Below are 20,730 nucleotides of genomic sequence, written 5' to 3'. Positions count from 1 at the left end.
GATGTCTCCATCTTTGCTCTTGCTCAAGATTGCCTTAACTATTTGGGACCTTTTGTGGTTCCATATGAATTTTAGACGGTTTTTTTTCCCTATTTCTATTAGAACATCATTGATAAGGATTACATTGAATTTGCAGATCAGTTTAGATAGTATGAAAATTTTAACAATATTAATTCTTCAAATCCGTGAGCATGATGTCTTTCCAATTACCTGTGTCTTTCATTTCTTTCTCAAACATTTTATAATTTTTAGTGCACAAGTCTTTTGCCTCTTTGGTTAAGTTTGTTCATAAGTACTTTATTTATTTTGCTACTATTTTGAACAGGATTGTTTTCTTGATTTCCTTTTAGGATGGCTTATTGTTTTTGTATAGAAACATAATGATTTCTTACATTGATTTTGTGTTGTACATCTATACTTTATTAGTTCTAACAGTTACAATTAATAAACTGGAAAATTAAACTATTCACTAGTATCAGGAGTAGTGATACATTCTGCAATTTATTCTTGTCATCTTAGTCTTAAATTGGCTCTCCATCAGAGGTGCTAAACTCACTTATCTGCATTGTACTGAAAGGCTCCATTCTACATTGCCCCATATTTTTACTGCTAATTTCCCTCAGTGCCTAACTTTTTAATGATGACTCATTTCACACCCTTTAAAAACACAGAGAAAAGTGGATTGCATTACACTAGATACTAAAGTTGAAGTTAAGTGTTCAGACATATATGTATATACATATTTATATGTATATGCATTTATTCATTGAGTATTTCATTCAATATATATTCTTCCCAACCTGAAATAAAGTTTTTGTTAACAATTTTGGAACAAGCCTTTTCCCAACCGTGTAGAGAGAAAAGATGTATCTAAGGGAGCCTCAAGTGAATGCCTCACAATAAAGCGCTCACTATCCCAGAGAGGTTGCTTCATTAAAAGATCATGTCAGAACTGCAGGTCTGACAATACAGGGCAAGTGTAACATAGCTTGAAACACCTCTTTGTGCCCACATAGCACATTTGAACATGGTGGCTCCTTCCTCACTACAGCTCCATGAACCAGGTAAAGAAGGTCTCTGTTAAAGTAATATCAGCCCAGGCATAAGAAATAGGTACAGCCAAACATTCTAGTGACTCAGAATTTTGGGAGAGTGTTACATGGACTATATGGGTGGGAGATAAGAAGTAACAAGGCAAAATATCCACAGAGACATGAAGAAATAAGAGGAGGAGTCTAGTGTATCCTATTGATCCAGGAAAATGTTTACATTATTTCTTGCTTAAATGAGTTCACTTTTAACTCTAATTCCTTCCTAAAACATTTTCTTCTTCAAATCCATGTATTAAGTATTTTACCTCTCAAAACAGATCAGGAATATTGTGAGAAATACAGTTAGAGAAGCACACATATATGTTGCACTATTTTATATATATGCATATATACACACAAATATGCTTCTCCATCTCCCACAATAATTCCCTATCACCCTTTGAACTGTAATAACATGTAAATGTATATATATAGATAACCACAACCTTTGTTTCAAGACTCTTCCTTTGCCATATCCATCTCTTTGTTTGAATCTGTTCACTACAGTTTTTTTTTTACAATTTGATATTTTTTTTCTTATTAGTAATGTATATATGACAATCCCAATCTCCGAATTCATTCCTCCCTAACCCCTACCCCCTGCTTGTTCATTACATTTTTCACTCAGTACCTTCAATTTATAATTTAATACTCAAATGAAATCTAAGACAAGGTAAAACTAATCTATGGTAATAAATAAGAAATGGTTGCTTGGAGTGGAGAGGGGTTTGGATGATGATTGGAATGCGGCATAATGGAAAACTCTGGGGTCTTGAAAAATCTCTGTATCTAATTTTGGGTGATGGTTTCACAGTAGTTTATATATATTGAAGTTCAACATATTTGAAGTTCAACACAGTAGTTTATAGATATTGAAGTAACTAAGAATCATTATCCTCTTGATGGACTTTTGGGTCATCAGGGCTAAAAAAATTACTATACAAGACTTATTGTGGACTTACATGTTACTCTTTAGTAAATACCAAGTAATAGAATAGCTGGGTCATGAGGGAAATGTGTATTTGCAAGAAAAATTCTAATAGGGAAAAAAAGAGTAAACCATACTATTATGGGACCTAAAAAGAAAAAAAAAAAAATATATATATATATATATACACCATTATTTCAAGAACTTAGTGATAGCATATAATGAGAAACCTCTCTCTCTCTTTCTCTCTCTCTCTCTTTTTCTTTTCTCTCTTTCTCTCATTCTCTTTTTTTTTCTTGCTTTATGATTTAAAAATGAATATTTTACCATTCTATGTATGTTATATGAATGGCTTCAAATTCTTTATGCAATAAGGCAATATGTAAGTAAATAAATATACTCATAAATTTAAAAATATATATGAGGAAACTGTCTGAAATGTTTTGGTCTAAAGGAGATTATATTCTTTCAATGAGAATCTCAAATTGATATGTACATGTTACAGAAAGGAAAGAGGGGGAGTTAAACATTCCAGAAAGAGTGGACAATTGATGGACCTGACCCTGAGAAAACTGAGTGAGACAGGCATAAAAAAGAAAGAAAGAAAGAAAAAGAGAAGTGGAAGAGAGAAAGGAAGGAAGGAAAGAAAGACATAAGAAAGAAATGAAAGACAAGAGGGATGACAAAGGAATAATATGAAAAACAGTCAGAAATTAGAGAAAAGAAGGTGAGATATAATGAGGTGGGAAGAAGGGAGAGATGTCAGCCCTTAGAATAAATTCCTGAGGAAACTGTGAGGAAAAAAGAATAGGAAAAATGAAGATGACAACTGTTAGTTCACAAAAACATTTTCTTCTCCTTATCACAGTTCAAACTGATTTCGTTTATGTACTGAAGCTGGACAAATAATTCTGAGGCTAGACAACTACTGACAACCTAACACCAAAAAATAAATACATAAATAAGTAAATAAATAAACAAAAAGATGATGGTATCATGTGAGGATTGAAAGTGAGTGCAGACAGTTGAGCCTCACTCAGAAGAAAATTATCTAGCTGGAAACCCTCACATTTTGGTCACTTATATCTAAACCCTAGCAGCCTGCATGCTTGCTCTAGAAAGGCAGTTTGCCACTATCACATTGCAATCTTAGTTAATTAATGATTTTTTGAAGGGAAGTGAGTGAACTACTAAAGCTCTGGGTCAGAAATCAGCCTGCATTTGAAATATCCTCCAACTGCTGAGAGGGATAACCCATTACTGACAATAACCTATAAAGCTTGTCACGTGGGGGTTCTGAACATACCGCTGTGACACAGTAAAATTGTTGTCACTGAAGTGAGTGCCAACTCCTATCAGTAAGAGAGATAATGATGAGTTATTAACTATCTTAAAGACCAAGAGAAGCTTAGAGAATGTTGTCCTTGAAAATGAAATGTATTTGAAGTTCATTTGGAGTTGAAAATTACTATAAATCACTAGGCAAGAGGAATAACATTCTCTGAGGCAGTAGCAAAAGGAGGAGGAGGAGGAAGAAAAGAAGTAGCACAGTATCTGCAGCAGTGGGAAAAGGAAGAGGAAGTAGAGCAAGATTACCATAATATTTACCAGCACGATAGTATCTACTAAACTACTTCATCTACAGATCTTGCCAGATAACAGGGATGATAAAAATAATTACCCCTTGTTTCTACATCTTAAGAAATCTCCATTTCTCACATTTTCTTGACCTCACTCCTCAAGAGCTTACCCTCGACTTTCTCTGAATGGAACCAAGATTAGTTACTTCCCAACTGTCATTCCAGGCTGACTCCTTCCTTCTGGAATACAGAGAACTCTCTGACCCAATGTTCAAGGGCCAAGACCAACTCACTCCTGGAAGGAAGCCTAGGGATCAGAAGGATAATAATACTCTAGGGGAATCAGAAAGGTAATGGTGCTCTGGGGACCGCCCAGACACTCAGGAAGGCCTAGCAACTCTTCCATTAATATCTACCTCTGCTGGAAATTTTGGTGGAAACACAGATGCAGCTAGCACATTCACATGTCAAATCAGCCCTCAGCAATCTCCAGGTAAGTTTCTGTCTCTACTGTTTGGGAACTGGGAGTGAATAAGGGGCTGCAATGAGTGTTTGTTTTAGGAGTAGACTAACTTTTTTTTTTTGAGATTTTACAATATCTCTACATTTTATTTTGTTCAGATTTTCTTCAGTGATAATGCTCTCTTCCAGATGGAGTGACATGTTTGAAAGAGCAAAAGAGCAAAAGTATTACTTGCCATAACAATGTTTTGGAAACTTTAGACATATAGCTTCAATTTTAGTTCACTAGGTTGCCAACTAAATGTGCAAATTTTGTTATTCCAAAATATTGGATAACACCTGCCAAATGAGAAAGTCTTTCAACTAGAAAAATTCTAGATTTACACAACCTGCTTAGCTCCTTATCTCTTAACAACTATCAAACTCTGCTGTGACATAGTAAATAGGTATAATGAGCTGTGAATAAACATTTTTAAAACTTGGCTACTCAGCAAGTATTCTTTATAATAATTAATAACTTTCAACATTTTTCAATATATCTAAGAGAACCAGAGGATTTTCAGCACATACCAAAACTTTGCATACATAAAACAGTGATTCCAAAGAGCACTCCAAGCCCTCAGAACAAATGGGATAGAAAGAGAGCCCAGCAATGGTCTGCTGGGCGTGTGCTCACTCATGCCCAGCCTACTGCTTCAGCTAGAGAGGAATAGACTAACATTGTATATCCCGCTTTGGTCATTAATTTTTCTGTCCATTGCCAAGCCATTTCTGTTCCCTGTGTTTAGAATTTTTCATTAACAAAAGGAGAGTTAGGGGGCTAGATTAAATTAATTTAGATTTAAAATTATTTTGCAAATAATTTACTTCCATCTTCTTATTAATGACCCTCAAGTAATTTATGATACATGCAAGGTGGTTCCCATGAATTTGGATTTAGTCACCTGAAGGCCTGTTAACTCTAGTGTTCTTTGGCTTCCTGAGACAACAAACCATCTGTGTCTGTGGAGACGTGGGGGGTGTTTGAGTAATATGGAAAGTAGGGAAATATAGAAAAAATGTAAGCTTTGAAAAGCTTTAGTATCTGAGCAATTTGTACAAAATTTTAGTCCTCTTTGGGATGGAGCGAAAGATACCCCGAACTTCTTTCTGGCCTCTTGTTTCTGCTGGAGATAACCATTCTCTTCTACTCAATAGCTATGAATTAGACAATCCTCTATGTGATTAGAGTATTTTAAAAGCTATAGATCATCAAACTCATGTCCTTCTTGTTTCTCATAGTAATTGTATTTAATGTAGCTTAGATGCATCAGGTTCACCCCATTTTATTCCTACTAATTTACAAAGCCTGTAAATGAGTAATTATTACAAATACACTTTTTAAAAATTATGTGACATTTTCTAGCTGCATGAAAATCCACAAACTATTAAGTATTTTGGCTGTGATCAACCTTATATATAGGAAGATGGAAGAAAGCTCTTAAGCTCTGGAATTTTCATCTTCTTGTGGAATTTTTTTTCATTTCTATCATCAAGGAGTTTTCACTTCTGTGTGTTTTGTTTTGTCTCCTCAATATCCTCAGCCTGTTTCTGTGTTGGTAAAATAGCCAATTTTTTCATAAGCTACTAGAGATAATATCTGAACTGTGCCAACCACTAATTCGTTCTATATATGATCTCATTTAGCACTAACATAAGGGAGGTTGTTGTTAATTTACACACAAGTGAATTGTGAGAAATATTCTATAAAATCTTCAGCAAGATTGTATAAAAGTTAAGTGTGTGTGTGTGTGTGTGTGTGTGTGTGTGTATGGGCGGTAGAATCTAGGATTAGTAGCCAGGTCATCTTTCATATTTTCAGGTGCTTGATTTTAACTACTTACTGATAATTAGCCAACTAATATTATAAAAGCATTGTCATCAACTCGATGGGACTAAGTATAACACTATTTACTTCTTCCTTTACATTTCATGTAACTATTGAATTCAGGGGATACTGATTTATTTAGATTCTGAGATTTCCTTTTCTCTCAGCTTCTATCATTTCTGGCAACTCGCACTCATAGTTATTAGCAACATCCTCCACACATTTCATCATTTCTCCCACCACATGCTTCCAAATACTACATATAGACATCAAAGGAAATTATTTGTCACAATATTTATTGCTTTAATCCATATCTTATGACTATTCTGACTACAGTATTAGTATAGTATACAGCATTCGTATTGTTGCAGGATCATAAGCAAAGAGATCTCAGCGTACCTCCACCATCAATTTTTTTCACTCATATGAGAATTATTACACCAAAATTCCTTTTATACCTCCACACCTGTACTTTAAGTGACTATGAAACAACTACTTATGTGACCTATTCAAGAGAATGCCCGCAGAGATTAACAAAAAAAGAGACTTCCACTGCTATTCATAAATGGCTTCCTTTTCCAGGGTGTATGAATGTGACAAGATCAGAGGAAACCTCTTTGTCAGAGTAATTTCAGTCAGTATTTAAGCATGGACAGATTGAGTAAAATGTGATAGTGTCCAAATATTAGGGAATGATTAATGAAACAGGCATTAATAGTAAATAAAAATGGATTTCTTAAATTTGAGATTTGGATCCTATAAAAGGGAACCCAGGTCCAATTCAGGAAAGAGTATAAAACTAGGGAGGTACTAAGAGTTGGTCATTACATTCAAAAGTGTTCTAGAATTCAAGACAGCTAATTAATCATAGTATAGTTTCAAGTAGAGAGGCATAGTATAGTTTGAAATCTTAGTATAGTGTAAAGCCATTTTAAAAAAACGTAGGATCCCTACTGTGTAAAGCAGAAGGATATACAACTATAACTAGTGATCCACTGACCTTTAACTTCTGGGGGGAAAGCATAATCACGTGCATACAGCTGTATGTTACCTCTAAACTGGCTTATTTCTGCTTTTCACTTGATCCTACCCTATTTTTAGCTATTACCCTCTTGAAATATTTCTCAGCATTCTCCTTTACAAAAAAATTTCCTAAGCCCCTCTGTAAAAAATCCTCCATATTTCACTTTCCCTATTCCATGCAACAAATCTCCTTAAACATAAATGAAGCATAATTAATTTATAGAACCAACCACCTCTGGCTGCCTTTAAAAACAGTCCAACTTCTTCAAATTTCCTCTGAGGGTCATGTTTAGTGCCCTGTCAAACAGCAAGTTGTTCAGTATTTTTATATTGGAATAAGTCAATATGAGATAGCTAAACTCTCTCCTACCAATCTACAATTGGAGAACCAATGCCAATGACTCAGGGATACATAATGTGCTCTCTGGGACCAGGAGTAGAGTGATTAAGGGTGAAGATTCCCAGTAGGAGAACTATATACTATTGCACATCACAATAGCAACAGTCACTTCTGGATCCTTAAGGATCCCAGGGAGAATTTGAATTTATAGCATAATTTGGTCAGCATCTAGAGATAAATAAGGAAGGAAAGCCTGACGGTTTTGCAGGCAGCCCAGCCTAGAGACCATGGAAAATGCAAAAGATGTGTGTTCTCAGAGTCATGGTTTCTGCTTACACAAATGGTAGATCAGGAATCCTGAGACTTTCCCCTGTTGGCTCTAGTAAAGGTTTTGTAGGATGGTTTTCTGCTGCTATGCTGTCATATTTCATAGAACATCTGGATATTCTGGCCTGATTGTCATATAAAGCCCTGAACTTATTCCTTTAATGTTCAATATATCCGAATGGTAGTGAGGCTGGTGTCCTTTTTCACTTCTCATTCATGCTTTTCTGTAGGTATGAGAATCAGAGGTGAAAAGAGAGATCACTAACATCCATGCATGCATGAACCTGTCATATCTGGACCCCAAAACAGTGATGCTAATTGGCATCCCTGGACTAGAGCAGGTGCAGTTTTGACTTGGGGTTTCCTTCTTTGCTGTGTGCCTGGTGGCTCTTCTGGGAACCATCATTTTACTAACCATCATCCCTGCAGAACGCAGCCTGAACCAGCCCATGTACATCTTCCTGGCCATGCTGGCAGTTACTGACATAGGGCTCTGTGTAGCCATTGCTCCCAAGATGTTGGCTATCTTCTGGCTTGGTACTTGTTCCATGGCTTTTGATGCTTGCTTAGCCTAGATATTTTTCATCCATGCCTTGCAGGGCATGGAATCTGGCATCCTGTTGGCCATGGCTTTTGACTGCTATGTTGCCATCTGTGATTCTCTGAGGCACACATCCACCCTCACACCTTTCATTCTGGTTAGCATGGTGCTGGTTGTGGCAATCCGAGCAACAGTGCTCATTGGCATTTTACCCATTTTAATCAAAAGATTGCACCTTTTCCATTCCATTGTAATTGGCCACTCACTGCGAGCACATGGCTGTGGTCAAGCAGGCTGCAGAAGACATCCATGTCAATAAAATGTGTGGTCTTTTTGTGGGTTTCACAGTTCTGGGATTTGACATGATTTTTATCCTCATTTCCTATATCCTTATTTTCCAGGCTGTTTTTTGTCTACATCAAAAGGAGGCAAGGATCAAAGCATTCAACACATGTACAGCTCATATTTTTGTTTTCCTTGAGTTTTATATTCTTGCCTTCTTCTTCTTCAGCCATCGGTTTGGACATGTTGTCCCTTCTACTCACATACCTCTCTCTAACATCTACCTTCTTGTGCCACCTGCACTCAACCCTATTGTCTATGGTGTAAAAAAATAAGGTAATTCATAGGTGTGTGGCACAGATTTTTTTCCTGAATCACTGATACCAGCAGTGATCTATCAAGTATTAACTTCATGGAAAGAATACTTTTATTTCCTGGAGTTGGAGATGACGCTGGCTAAACACTGTGTATTCATTGTTAAGGGCCTCAATTCATTGTGCTTAAACTTAAAGGCATTTATTTCACAAGCTACATCTTGAATAAAATAAAATCTATTCAGGTCAATACTGATTTTAGCCCTGTTTATTCATTTTATTTGTAATTTCATCTTTATTACTTCCTTTTAATTTATTTGCATTTAATTTGTAATTATCTTACTTCTTGATAAGAAAGCTAATTGATTTTTCAATATTTACCTTTTGGTTTTCCACTTTTAGCCAACCTGGGAATGTTCTTAACTCAAATCTATTCATCTGATCTCTTCCTCTAAGCCTGCCATAGTGTTAGGTCAGCCTATAGCTCTGGTCAATACTCAGAGTGTTATAGAACATTGTATTTTCAAACATTCCTGTGAAATGCAATATATTTTACAACAATGGTATAAGCCAACTGAAGATAATCATGTTATCCAGAATGTTCTAGGATCCCCCATGAATATTTTTTAGCATAATCCTGAATGTAAAGTTTATCTTCCTTATATTAATACTTCTGAAACAGAGGTTGCAAAAGAGCTACCCCAAATAAGCCCCAGATGAATTGTATCAATTATCAAGAACTAATACAAATTATGTCATGCTCTTTTCAGATTTTTATCTAAGTGTTCTGTGTTCTCAGTATAGAGTAATTATATTGCATGTAGCTGTGCACCTACAATGTAACCTAGTTCTAGGTCCTCAGACAACCTATTAAAACGATGATTCTCTACTCCTAGTAGACTGCACTATGTCCACAAAAAAATTATACTAATTATGACAAAGTGGTATTGATACAAAGATTTAAAAAATGACCAATGTAATAAATGTGGTCTAGAATAGACAATTGTGTGAATATGACAAAGGTGTCACACAGTGCAGTACAGAATAATGTTCTTATTTTAACATATGCTGATAAGTTGAATATTCATTACAATAAAATAAATCTTAATCTCAATAACTACACCATATACAAAAAGCAGGTTGCAGATTTATTTTAGATTTTAATAGAAAGGCCAAATAATAAAGCCATTAGAAGAAAATATGGGAGGGAATGTGCCTTTTTTACCTTAGGATAAGCAAAGTTTTCTTAAATAGTATTAAATAGAATATTAAAAAATAACCTTTGGGAAAATATTAATAAATTTGGATGTTAAAATTAAGATTTTATATTCATCTAAAGACACTATTAACTAAAGGAGAAAGATACATGGAGAAGATATACACATTAAACTGCACTGACTCTATTGATTACTTAGGTGAAAATTGATACAATAACTATATTCTTAAAATACAAAATGACAGTTAAGTCTCCATTTATTTAGGTCTTTTTAAAATTTCTTTCAGCAGTGTTTTTTAGCTTTGAGCAGGTAAGTTTTATACATACTTTGATCTAGCTTTTGAGCTATTATAAATAACACTTATTTTTAAATTTTGGTTCAAATCGTTGTCAGTTTATAAAAATATTATTGATTTTTGTACACTGATCTTGATAAACTTACTCATTATTTCCAAAAGATTTCCTTAAATTCCTTGGTATTTTCTATGTAAATAGCATGTAATCTGCAAAAAGGGATAGTTTTATTTCTTTCTTTCCAATCTGGATGTCTTTTTTTTTTTCTATCCTTAATGTATATACTAAGACTTCAAATATGATATTGGACAGAAGTGGTAAGAATGAACAGCCTGGGATTCCCTGGTGGCGCAGTGATTAAGAATCCGCCTGCCAGCACAGGGAACACGGGTTTGATCCCTGGGCCAGGAAGATCCTACATGCTGTGGAGCAACTAAGTCCATGCACCACAGCTACTGAGCCTGCGCTCTAGATCCTGTGAACCACAACTACTGAGCTCACATGCCACAACTACAGAAGCTGGCGCTTCTAGAGCCAGTGCTCTGAAACAAGATTAGCCACTGCAATGAGAAACCCACACACTGCAATGAAGAGTAGCCCCTGTTGCAGAAAACCAATCCCACGAGAAACCAAAAACCACACTCAGAGAGTTGGAGAACTCAGGTTTATTATGCCGGTGGACCCAGACGAGCTAGCGCTCCAAAATTCTGGGCCCCGTTTCAGGGGAGTCTTCTCCTTATATAGGTTAAAACATACAGCTATAATTGGTACAAACTGATTGGCTACAAATTACTATAGGTCAGGGGCAGTTACAGAGCGTGGGAGTTGCCATGGGTTACCCACATGGTAGGGGGTCCTAACAGGAACTTGTAGGAGCAGGACATTCCATTCTTATCAAGACTAAGATCACAATTGGCATTCTCATATTGGTTGCAGGTTGAAGTTAATGAACACTTAACAAGTTTATGTGCAAAGGCTCTCAAACAAAGGCTTGGGGTGAGTGCCTGAGAGCAAGACATTCTTCCCTTATCTGATCACTCTTAGTAATTCATTTTACTGTTTAACTGCGGGTGGCTAGCAGGCCTTTGCAAGATAGAGGAGAGTAAGCAATTACAAGTATGGAAGTTTCAATTTCCTCATCACCCCCACTCGCCACAACTAGAGAAAACCCTTGTGCAGCAGTGAGGACCCAATGTAGCCAAAAATAAAATAAATAAATAAATAATAAAATAAATCTTAAAAAAAAAAAGAACAGCCTTATCTTGTTCCAAATAATAGACACTATTTAATCTTAAACCATTACTTATAATGGTGTTCCTAGATGTCCTTTATCAACTTGAGAAGGTCTGTTGCTATTTCTAGTTGGCTAATGTTTTATCATGATTTGATATTAAATTATTTTCAAATGATTTTTGCATTCATCAATAAAATCACATGATTTTTCTTGTTACGTCTTTTTTTTTTTAAGCTCTTTATTGGAATATAATTGCTTTACACTCTTGTACCAGCTTCTGAGGTACACCAAAGTGAATCAGCTGTATTTATACATATATCCCCATATCCCCTCCCTCCCACCCTCCCTGTCCTGGCCTTCTAAGGCATCACCCATCATCAAGTTGACTTCCCTTTGTTATACAGCAACTTCCCACTAGCTATTTTACAGTTGGTAGTGTATATATGTCTATGCTACTCTCTCACTTTGTCCCAAATTCCCCTTAACACCCCGCCCCCCCCCCCCAACCCCATGTCCTTCAGTCCATTCACTGTATCTACATCTTTACCCTTACCCTGTCACTGGGTTCATCAGTACCATTTTTTTTTTTTTTTTGATTCTATATATATGAGTTAGCATACAGTATTTGTTTCTCCCTTTCTGGCTAACTTCACCCTGTATGACAGACTCTAGGTCTATCCACCTCATTACATATAGCTCCATTTCATTCCTTTTTATCGCTGAGTAATATTGCACTGTATATATATGCCACATCTTCTTTATCCATTCATTTGTTGATGGGCATTTAGGTTGCTTCCATGTTCTGGTTATTGTAAATAGTGCTGCAGTAAACATTGTGGTATATGCTTCTTTTTGGATTATGGTTTTCTCAGGGTATATGCCCAGGAGTGGGATTGCAGGATCATATGGTAGTTCTATTTGTAGTTTTTAAAGGAATCTCCAAACTGTTTTCCATAGTAGCTGTACCAACTTACATTCCCATCAACAGTGCAGGAGAGTTCCCTTTTCTTCACACCCTCTCCAACATTTATTGTTTGTAGATTTTTTGATGATGGCCATTTTGACTGGTGTGAGGTGATACCTCATTGTGGCTTTGACTTGCATTTCTCTGATGATTAGTGATGTTGAGCATCTTTTCATGTGTTTGTTGGCCATCTGTATGTCTTCTTTGGAGAAATGTCTATTTAGGTCTTCTGCCCATTTGTGGATTGGGTTATTTGCTTTTTAGGTATTAAGCTGTATGAGCTGCTTCTATATATTGGAGATTAATCCTTTGTCCGTTGTTTCATTGGCAAGTATTTTCTCCCACTCTGAGGGTTGCCTTCTAGTCTTGTTTATGGTTTCTTTCACTGTGCAAAAGCTTTTAAGTTTCATGAGGTCCCATTTGTTTATTCTTGATTTTATTTCCATGATTCTAGGAGGTGGATCAAAAAGGATCTTGCTTTAATGCATGTCATAGTGTTTAGCCTATGTTTTCCTCTAGGAGTTTTACAGTGTCTGGCCTTACATGTAGCTCTTTAATACATTTTCAGTTTATTTTTGTGTGTGGTGTTAGGAAGTGTTCTAATTTCATTCTTTTACATGTAGCTGTCCAATTATCCCAGCACCACTAATTGAAGAGGCTTTTTTCCACGGTATATTCATGCCTCCTTTGTCAAAGATAAGGTGCCCATATGTGCTTGGATTTACCTCTGAGTTCTCTACTCTATTCCACTGATCTTCCTTTCTATTTTTGTGCCAGTACCATACTGTCTTGATCACTATGGCCTTGTAGTATAGTCTGAAGTAAGGAAGCCTAATTCCACCAACTCTTTCTTTCCTTCTGAAGATTGCTGTGGCTATCCGGGACCTTTTGCCTTTCTATACAAATCATAAGATTTCTTGTTCTAGTTCTGTGAAAAATGCCATTGGTAATTTGATAGGGATTGCGCTGAATCTGTAAAATGTTTTGGGTAATACAGTCATTATCACTATGATGATTCTTCCAATCCAAGAACATGGTATGTCCCTCCATCTGTTTCTGTCATCTTTCTTTCATCAGTGTCTTATAGTTTTCTGCATACAGGTCTTTTGCCTCCTTAGGCAGGTTTCTTCCTAGGTATTTTATTATTTTTGTTGCAATGGTAAAAGGGAGAGTTTCCTTAATTTCTCTTTCGGCTTTTTCGTTTTTAGTGTATAGGAATGCAAGAGATTTCTGCACATTAATTTTGTATCCTGCTACTTTACTAAAGTCATCAATTAGTGCTAGCAGTTTTCTGGTAGAGTCTTTAGGATTTTCTATGCATAATATCATGTCATCTGCAAAGAGTGACAATTTTACTTCTTCTTTTCCAATTTGGATTCCTTTCATTTCATTTTCTTCTCTGACTGCTGTGGCTAACACTTCCAAAACTATGTTGAATGATAATGGTGAGAGTGGGCACCCTTCTCTTGTTCCTGTTCTTAGAGGGAATTCTTTCAGTTTTTCCCCATTTAGAACAATGTTGGCTTTTGGTTTCTCATATATGGCTTTTATTATGTTGAGGCAATTTCCTTCTACGCCCATTTTCTGGAGAGCTTTTATCACAAATGGATGTTGCATTTTGTCAAAAGCTTTTTCCACATCTATTGAGATTATCATATGGTTTTTATCCTTCAATTTCTTAATATGATGTATCACATTGATTGATTTGCATATATTGAAGAATCTTTGCATCCTAGGGATAAACCCCACTTGTTCATGGATTATGATCTTTTTAATATGCTCTTGGATTCTGTTAGATAATATTTTGTTGAGGATTTTTGCATCTATATTCATCAGTGATATTGGCCTGTCATTTTCTATCTTTGTGACATTTCTGCCAGGTTTTGGTATCAGGGTGATTGTGGCCTCATAGAATGAGTTTGGGAGTGTTCCTCCTTCTGCTATAGTTTGGAAGAGTTTGAGGATAGATGTTAACTCTTCTTTAAATGTTTGATAGAATTTGGCTGTGAAGCCATCTGGTCCTGGGCTTTTGTTTGTTGGGAGATTTTTAATCACAGTCTCAATTTCCGTACTTGTGATTGGTCTGTTGATAGTTTCTATTTCTTCCTGCTTCAGTCTTGGAAGATTGTATCTTCCTAAGAATTTATCCATTTCTTCCCGGTTATCCAATTTATTGGCATATAGTTGCTTGGAGTAGTCTCTCATGATCTTTTGTATTTCTGTAGTATCAGTTGTTACTTCTCCTTTTTCATTTCTAATTCTGTTGATTTGCGTCTTCTCCCTTTTTTTCCTGATGAGTCTGGCTAATGGTTTATCAATTTTGTTAATCTTCTCAAAGAACCAGCTTTTAGTTTCATTAATCTTTACTATTGTTTCCTTCATTTCTTTTTCATTTATTTCTGCTCTGATCTTTATGATTTCTTTCCTTCTGCTCACTTTGCGGTTTCTTTGTTCTTCTTTCTCTAATTATTTTAGGTGTAAGGTTAGGTTGTTTATTCAAGATTTTTCTCGTTTCTTGTATTGCTATAAACTTCCCTCTTAGAACTGCTTTTGCTGTGTCCCATAGGTTTTAGGTTGTTATGTTTTCATTGTCATTTGTTTCTAGATATTTTTTGATTTCCTCTTTGATTTCCTTAGTGATTTCTTGGTTGTTTAAGAGCGAATTCTTTAGCCTCAATGTTTTTGTATTTTTTATAGCTTTTTTCCTGTAATTGATATCTAGTCCCATGGCATTGTGGTTAGAGAAGATGCTTGATATGATTTCAATTTTCTTGAATTTACTGAGGCTTGATTTGTGACCCAAGATGTGATCTATCCTGGAAAATGTTCCATGTGCACTTGAGGAGAAAGTGTATTCTGTAGTTTTTGGATGGAATATCCCATAAATATCAATTAAGCCGAGATGGTCTAATGTGTCATTTAAAGCTTGTGTGTCTTTATTTATTTTCTGTTTGGATGATCTGTCCATTGATGTAAGTGGGGTGTTAAAGTCTCCTACTATTTTTGTATTACTGTCGATTTCCCCTCTTATGGCTGTTAGCATTTGCCTTATGTATTGAGGTGCTACTATACTGGGTGCATAGATATTTACAATTGTAATATGTTTTTCTTGGATTGATCCCTTGATCATTATGTAGTGTCCTTCCTTGTCTCTTCTAATAGTCTTCACTTTAAAGTCTCATTTGTCTGATATGAGTATTGCAACTCCAGCTTTCTTTTGACTTCCATTTGCATGGAATATCTTTTTCCATCCCTTTATTTTCAGTCTATATATATCCCTTGGTCTGAAGTGGGTTTCTTGCAGGCAGCATATAGAAGGGTCTTGTTTTTGTATCCATTCAGCCAGTCTGTGTCTTTTGGTTGGAACATTTAATCCATTTACATTTAAGGTGATTATTGAAATATATGTCCGATTATCATTTTCTTAATTGTTTTGGCTTTGTTTTTGTAGGTGTTTTCCTTCTCTTGTCTTTCCTACTTAGAAAAGTTCCTTTAGCAATTGTTGTAAGGCTGGTTTGGTGGTGCTGAATTCTCTCAACTTTTGCTTGCCTGTCAAGCTTTTGATTTCTCCATTGAATCTGAATTATATTCTTGCTGGGTAGAGTATTCTTGGCTGTAGGTTTTTCTCTTTCAGGACTTTCCATATATCCGGCCATTCCCTTCTGGCCTGCAGATCTTCTGCAGAAAGATCAGCTGTTATCCTTATGGGTTTTCCCTTATATGTTATTTGTTGCTTTTCTCTTGCTGCTTTCAGTATTTTTTCTTTGTGTTTAATTTTCATTAGTTTGATTAAAATGTGCTTTGGTGTATATCTCCTTGGGTTTATTCTGTATGGGACTCTCTGTGCTTCCTGGACTTGGTTAATTATTTCCTTTCCCATGTTGGGGAAGTTTTCCACGATAACCTCTTCAAATACTTTCTTAGACCCTTTCTTTTTTTCTTCTTCTTCTGGGATGCCTGTGATTCGAATGTTGGTGCACTTAATGTTGTCACCAAGGTCTCTGAGACTGTCTTCCATTTTTTTTTATTCTATTTTCTCTTTCCTGCTCTGTGGCAGTTATTTCCCCCATTCTATCTTCCAACTCACTCATTCTTCTGCCTCAGTTATTCTGCTGTTTATACCATCTAGAGTATTTTTAATTTTGGTTATTTTGTAGTCCATTAATCTTTGTTTGCTCTTTAGTTCTTCTGAGTCTTATTAACTGTTTCTTTTATTTTCTGTATTTTGTTATTGAGATTTTGGATCATCTTTACTATGATTACTCTGAATTCATTTTCAGGCAATTTTCCTATTTCCTCTTCATGTATTTGGTCTTGTGGGTTTTTTTCATGCTCCTTTGCCTGCGTGGTATTTCTTTGTTTTTTCATTTTGTCTAATTTATAAAATTTGCTGTCTCCTTTCCCTATGCTACCTAGTAGTAACTCCTCTTGTTTCTGCCCTCTGCCCCCTGTGGTGGGTTTGTGCAGTGTCTTGAGTAGGCTTCCTGGTGGGGGGGGGGGGGGGGTCCTGATGTCTGCTTTCTGGTGTGTGGCTCTGTGTCTTTTCTCTCTGATGAGCAGGGCCATGTCAGGTGGTGTGTTTTTAGGTATCTGTGAGGATAATGTGGCTTTAGGTAGTCTGTGTGCTGATGTGTGGTTTTGAACAGTCCCAAATGCCTCCCCTCTGACCCAGGGAAATTCCCCATTGGAGAAGGGGTTTCCCCATCAGATAAGGGACATTTTCCTGAATTTGGCAATCTCCCCTCATTTCAGATCCCCCTGCCCCAGGGTTTGGGACCCATCCCTTTCCTTTCTTCTCCTCTTCTTTCTCCTTTTTTTTTTTTTTTTTCTTTCCCCTCTGTCCTACCCAGTTATGTCAGGATCTTTGCAGGGCTTTCTAGTGTCCAAAGTTGTTTGCTGGTGGTCCTCTGGTTCTCGGTGGGGATTGTGTCTTTTGGTGTATTTCTGATGCATCTGTGGAGAGGAATGCATTCCATGTCCTTCTACTTCACCACCATCTTTCTTCTCCTTGTTACATCTTTTCATTGTGTTGGGTTACATTTTGAATGTTCAATCATACTTGCATTAGTGAGATCCTAATTTTTGTGATTTATTGTTTGCCTTTATTTTTCAAGATTAAATTTGCTAATGTATAGCTGAAAATTTTAACATCTATGTTCATGAAGAATATTGATCTGTAGCTTCTTGCCTTGGACTATCTTTGTCTACTTGTCATTGTGAACAAATGCTGGCCTCATAAAATGAGTTTGAAAGTGTTTCCTTTCTCTCCTGGTTTCTAGATGATATTGGAAGGAATTGGTGTTACTTCTTCCTTAAATGTTTGATAAAAATCACTAAGATTTACATGTAGGAAAAAAACAAGTTTATTTATTTATTCTTGAGTGTATTTTGGCAATTTGTTACTTCAACAAATTGGTCTGTTTCATCTAAATTGGCACATTTATGTGCACAGAATTGCTTGTAGTATTCTATTATCTCACTTTGCTATCTGTAGGGTCAGTACAGATATGCCTTCTTTATTAGTGTTTGATATTGGTGATTTCTCCCTCTCTCTCTCTCTGGCAATCAAGTTATACGTTTATCAAAAAACCAGGTTTTTGTTCCATTAATTTTTTTTTGTTTGTTTTCAATTCTTCTTTTACTTTCATTAATTTTAATACATCTTTATTGGAGTATAATTGCCTTAACAATGTTGTGTTAGTTTCTGCTGTACAACAAAGTGAGTCACCTATATTTATGCGTGTATCCCCATATCCCCTCCCTCTGGAGGCTCCCTCCCACCCTCCCCATCCCACCCCTCTAGATCGTCACAGAGCATCAAGCTGATCTCCCTGTGCTATGCAGCAGCTTCCCATTTTGCACTTGGTAGTTTATATATGTCAATACTACTCTTTCAAATTTTTAATGGAGTATAGTTGCTTTACAATGTTGTGTTAGCTTCTACTGCACAGGAAAATGAATCAGCCATACATATACATATATACTCTCCCTTTTGGATTTCCCTCCAATTTTGGACACCGCAGTGCATTAAGTAGATTTCCCTGTGCTATACAGTATGTTCCCATCAGTTGTCTATTTTATACATAGTATCAATAGTGTATATGCATCAATCCCAATCTCCCAGTTCCTCCCACCCCTGGATGGACCTAGAGAGTATCTGCTTTTATTTTTAGTATTTCTTTTTTTTTTTTAATTTTTTTTGGGGGGTACACCAAGTTCAATCATCTGTTTTTATACACATATCCCCGTATTCCCTCCCTCCCTCAACTCCCCCCCACCATCCCTCGAGTCCCCCCCATCCTCCCCCTCTCAGTCCTCTAAGGCATCTTCCATCCTCGAGTTGAACACCCTTTGTTATACAACAACTTCCCACTGGCTATCTATCTGACAGTTGGTAGTATATATATGTCTGTGCTACTCTCTCGCTTCCTCTCAGCTTCCCCTTCACCCCCCGCCCCCTCCCATACCTCGAGTTCTCCAGTCCATTCTCTGCATCTGCATCCTTGTTCTTGTCACTGAGTTCATCAGTACCATTTTTAGATTCCGTATATGTGAGTTAGCTTACAATATTTGTCTTTCTCTTTCTGACTTACTTCACTCTGTATGACAGACTCTAGGTCTATCCACCTCATGACATAAAGCTCCATCTCATCCCTTTTTATAGCTGAGTAATATTCCATTGTATATATATGCCACATCTTCTTTATCCATTCGTTTGTTGATGGGCATTTAGGTTGCTTCCATGTCCTGGCTATTGTAAAGAGTGCTGCAATAAACATTATGGTACAAGTTTCTTTTGGGATTATGGTTTTCTTTGGGTATATGCCCAGGAGTGGGATGACTGGATCATATGGTAGTTCTGTTTGTAGTTTTTTGAGGAACCTCCAAATTGTTTTCCATAGTGGCTGTACCAACTTACATTCCCATCAACAGTGCAGGAGAGTTCCCTTTTCTTCACACCCTCGCCAACATTTGTGGTTTCCAGATTTTGTGATGATGGCCATTCTGATGGGTGTGAGGTGATACCTCATTGTGGCTTTGACTTGCATTTCTCTGATGATGAGTGATGTTGAGCATCTTTTCATGTGTTTGTTGGCCATCTGTATGTCTTCTTTGGAGAAATGTCTATTTAGGTCTTCTGCCCATTTGTGGATTGGGTTATTTGCTTTTTTGGTATTGAGCTGCATGAGCTGTTTGTATATTTTGGAGGTTAATCCTTTGTCCATTGTTTCATAGGCAACTATTTTTTCCCATTCTGAGGGTTGCCTTCTAGTCTTGTTTATGGTTTCTTTCGCTGTGCAAAAGCTTTTAAGTTTCATGAGGTCCCATTTGTTTATTCTTGATTTTATTTCCATGATTCTAGGAGGTGGGTCAAAAAGGATCTTGCTTTGATGGATGTCATAGAGCGTTCTGCCTATGTTTTCCTCTAGGAGTTTTACAGTGTCTGTCCTTACATGTAGGTCTTTAATCCATTTGGAGTTTATTTTTGTGTATGGTGTTAGGAAGTGTTCTAATTTCATTCTTTTACATGTTGCGGTCCAATTTTCCCAGCACCACTTATTGAAGAGGCTGTCTTTTGTCCATTGTATATTCGTGCCTCCTTTGTCAAACATAAGGTGCCCATATGTGTTTGGGCTTACTTCTGAGTTCTCTATTCTATTCCATTGATCTTCCTTAGTATTTCTTTTCTTATGCTTGTTTTTGGTTTATTTTGGTCTGTTTTCTACCTTTATTTTTAAGATGGATGCATAAATTATTTAGCTATTGTTCTTTTTTCTAATGTAAGAAATTAATGCTATCACTTGCCATTAAACACTGCTTTACCTACCACAGAAATTCTGATATCTTGTGTTTTTATTTCATTACACTTGAAATATTATCTAATTCCCTTTGGAACTTTTTAGAGCCATGTATCACTTAGAAGTATTTTCTTTAATTTCCAAATAATTGAGAATTCTCTTTTTTTGATATCATATAAATTTGCCATTGACAATTAGTTTAATTGCATTAGGTCAGAGAACATAGTTTCAATTATGTGATCATCTTTCTTAACAATTTCATGTTCATTTAAAAAGAAAATTTATTCTGAAGTTGTCACACAGTGTTTTTATTTCAATTGTATGTATGCATGTTTGTATTTATTTATTTTCACTTTTTAGTTTTACTTTTACTTTTGCCATGATTTCCAGGGAACTGGCCCAGTTAAAGCAACAGCAGCAGTGGAGAAAGCAATATGTGGGTTTTTCTGGAGATGCAGAGTCACAGTA

The 20,730-nt window shown here is 36.2% G+C and overlaps 1 pseudogene; it reads left to right on the top strand.

Moving 5' to 3' along the window:
* Positions 1-1,027: 1,027 nt before the first annotated feature.
* On the top strand, positions 1,028-8,776 carry LOC130860839 (olfactory receptor 52A1-like; annotated as a pseudogene).
* The last annotated feature ends 11,954 nt before the right edge of the window (positions 8,777-20,730 follow it).

Source organism: Hippopotamus amphibius, chromosome 9, assembly GCF_030028045.1.
Source record: "Hippopotamus amphibius kiboko isolate mHipAmp2 chromosome 9, mHipAmp2.hap2, whole genome shotgun sequence".
Lineage (NCBI taxonomy): Eukaryota > Metazoa > Chordata > Mammalia > Artiodactyla > Hippopotamidae > Hippopotamus > Hippopotamus amphibius.
This window is presented reverse-complemented; position numbering and strand designations above follow the sequence as displayed.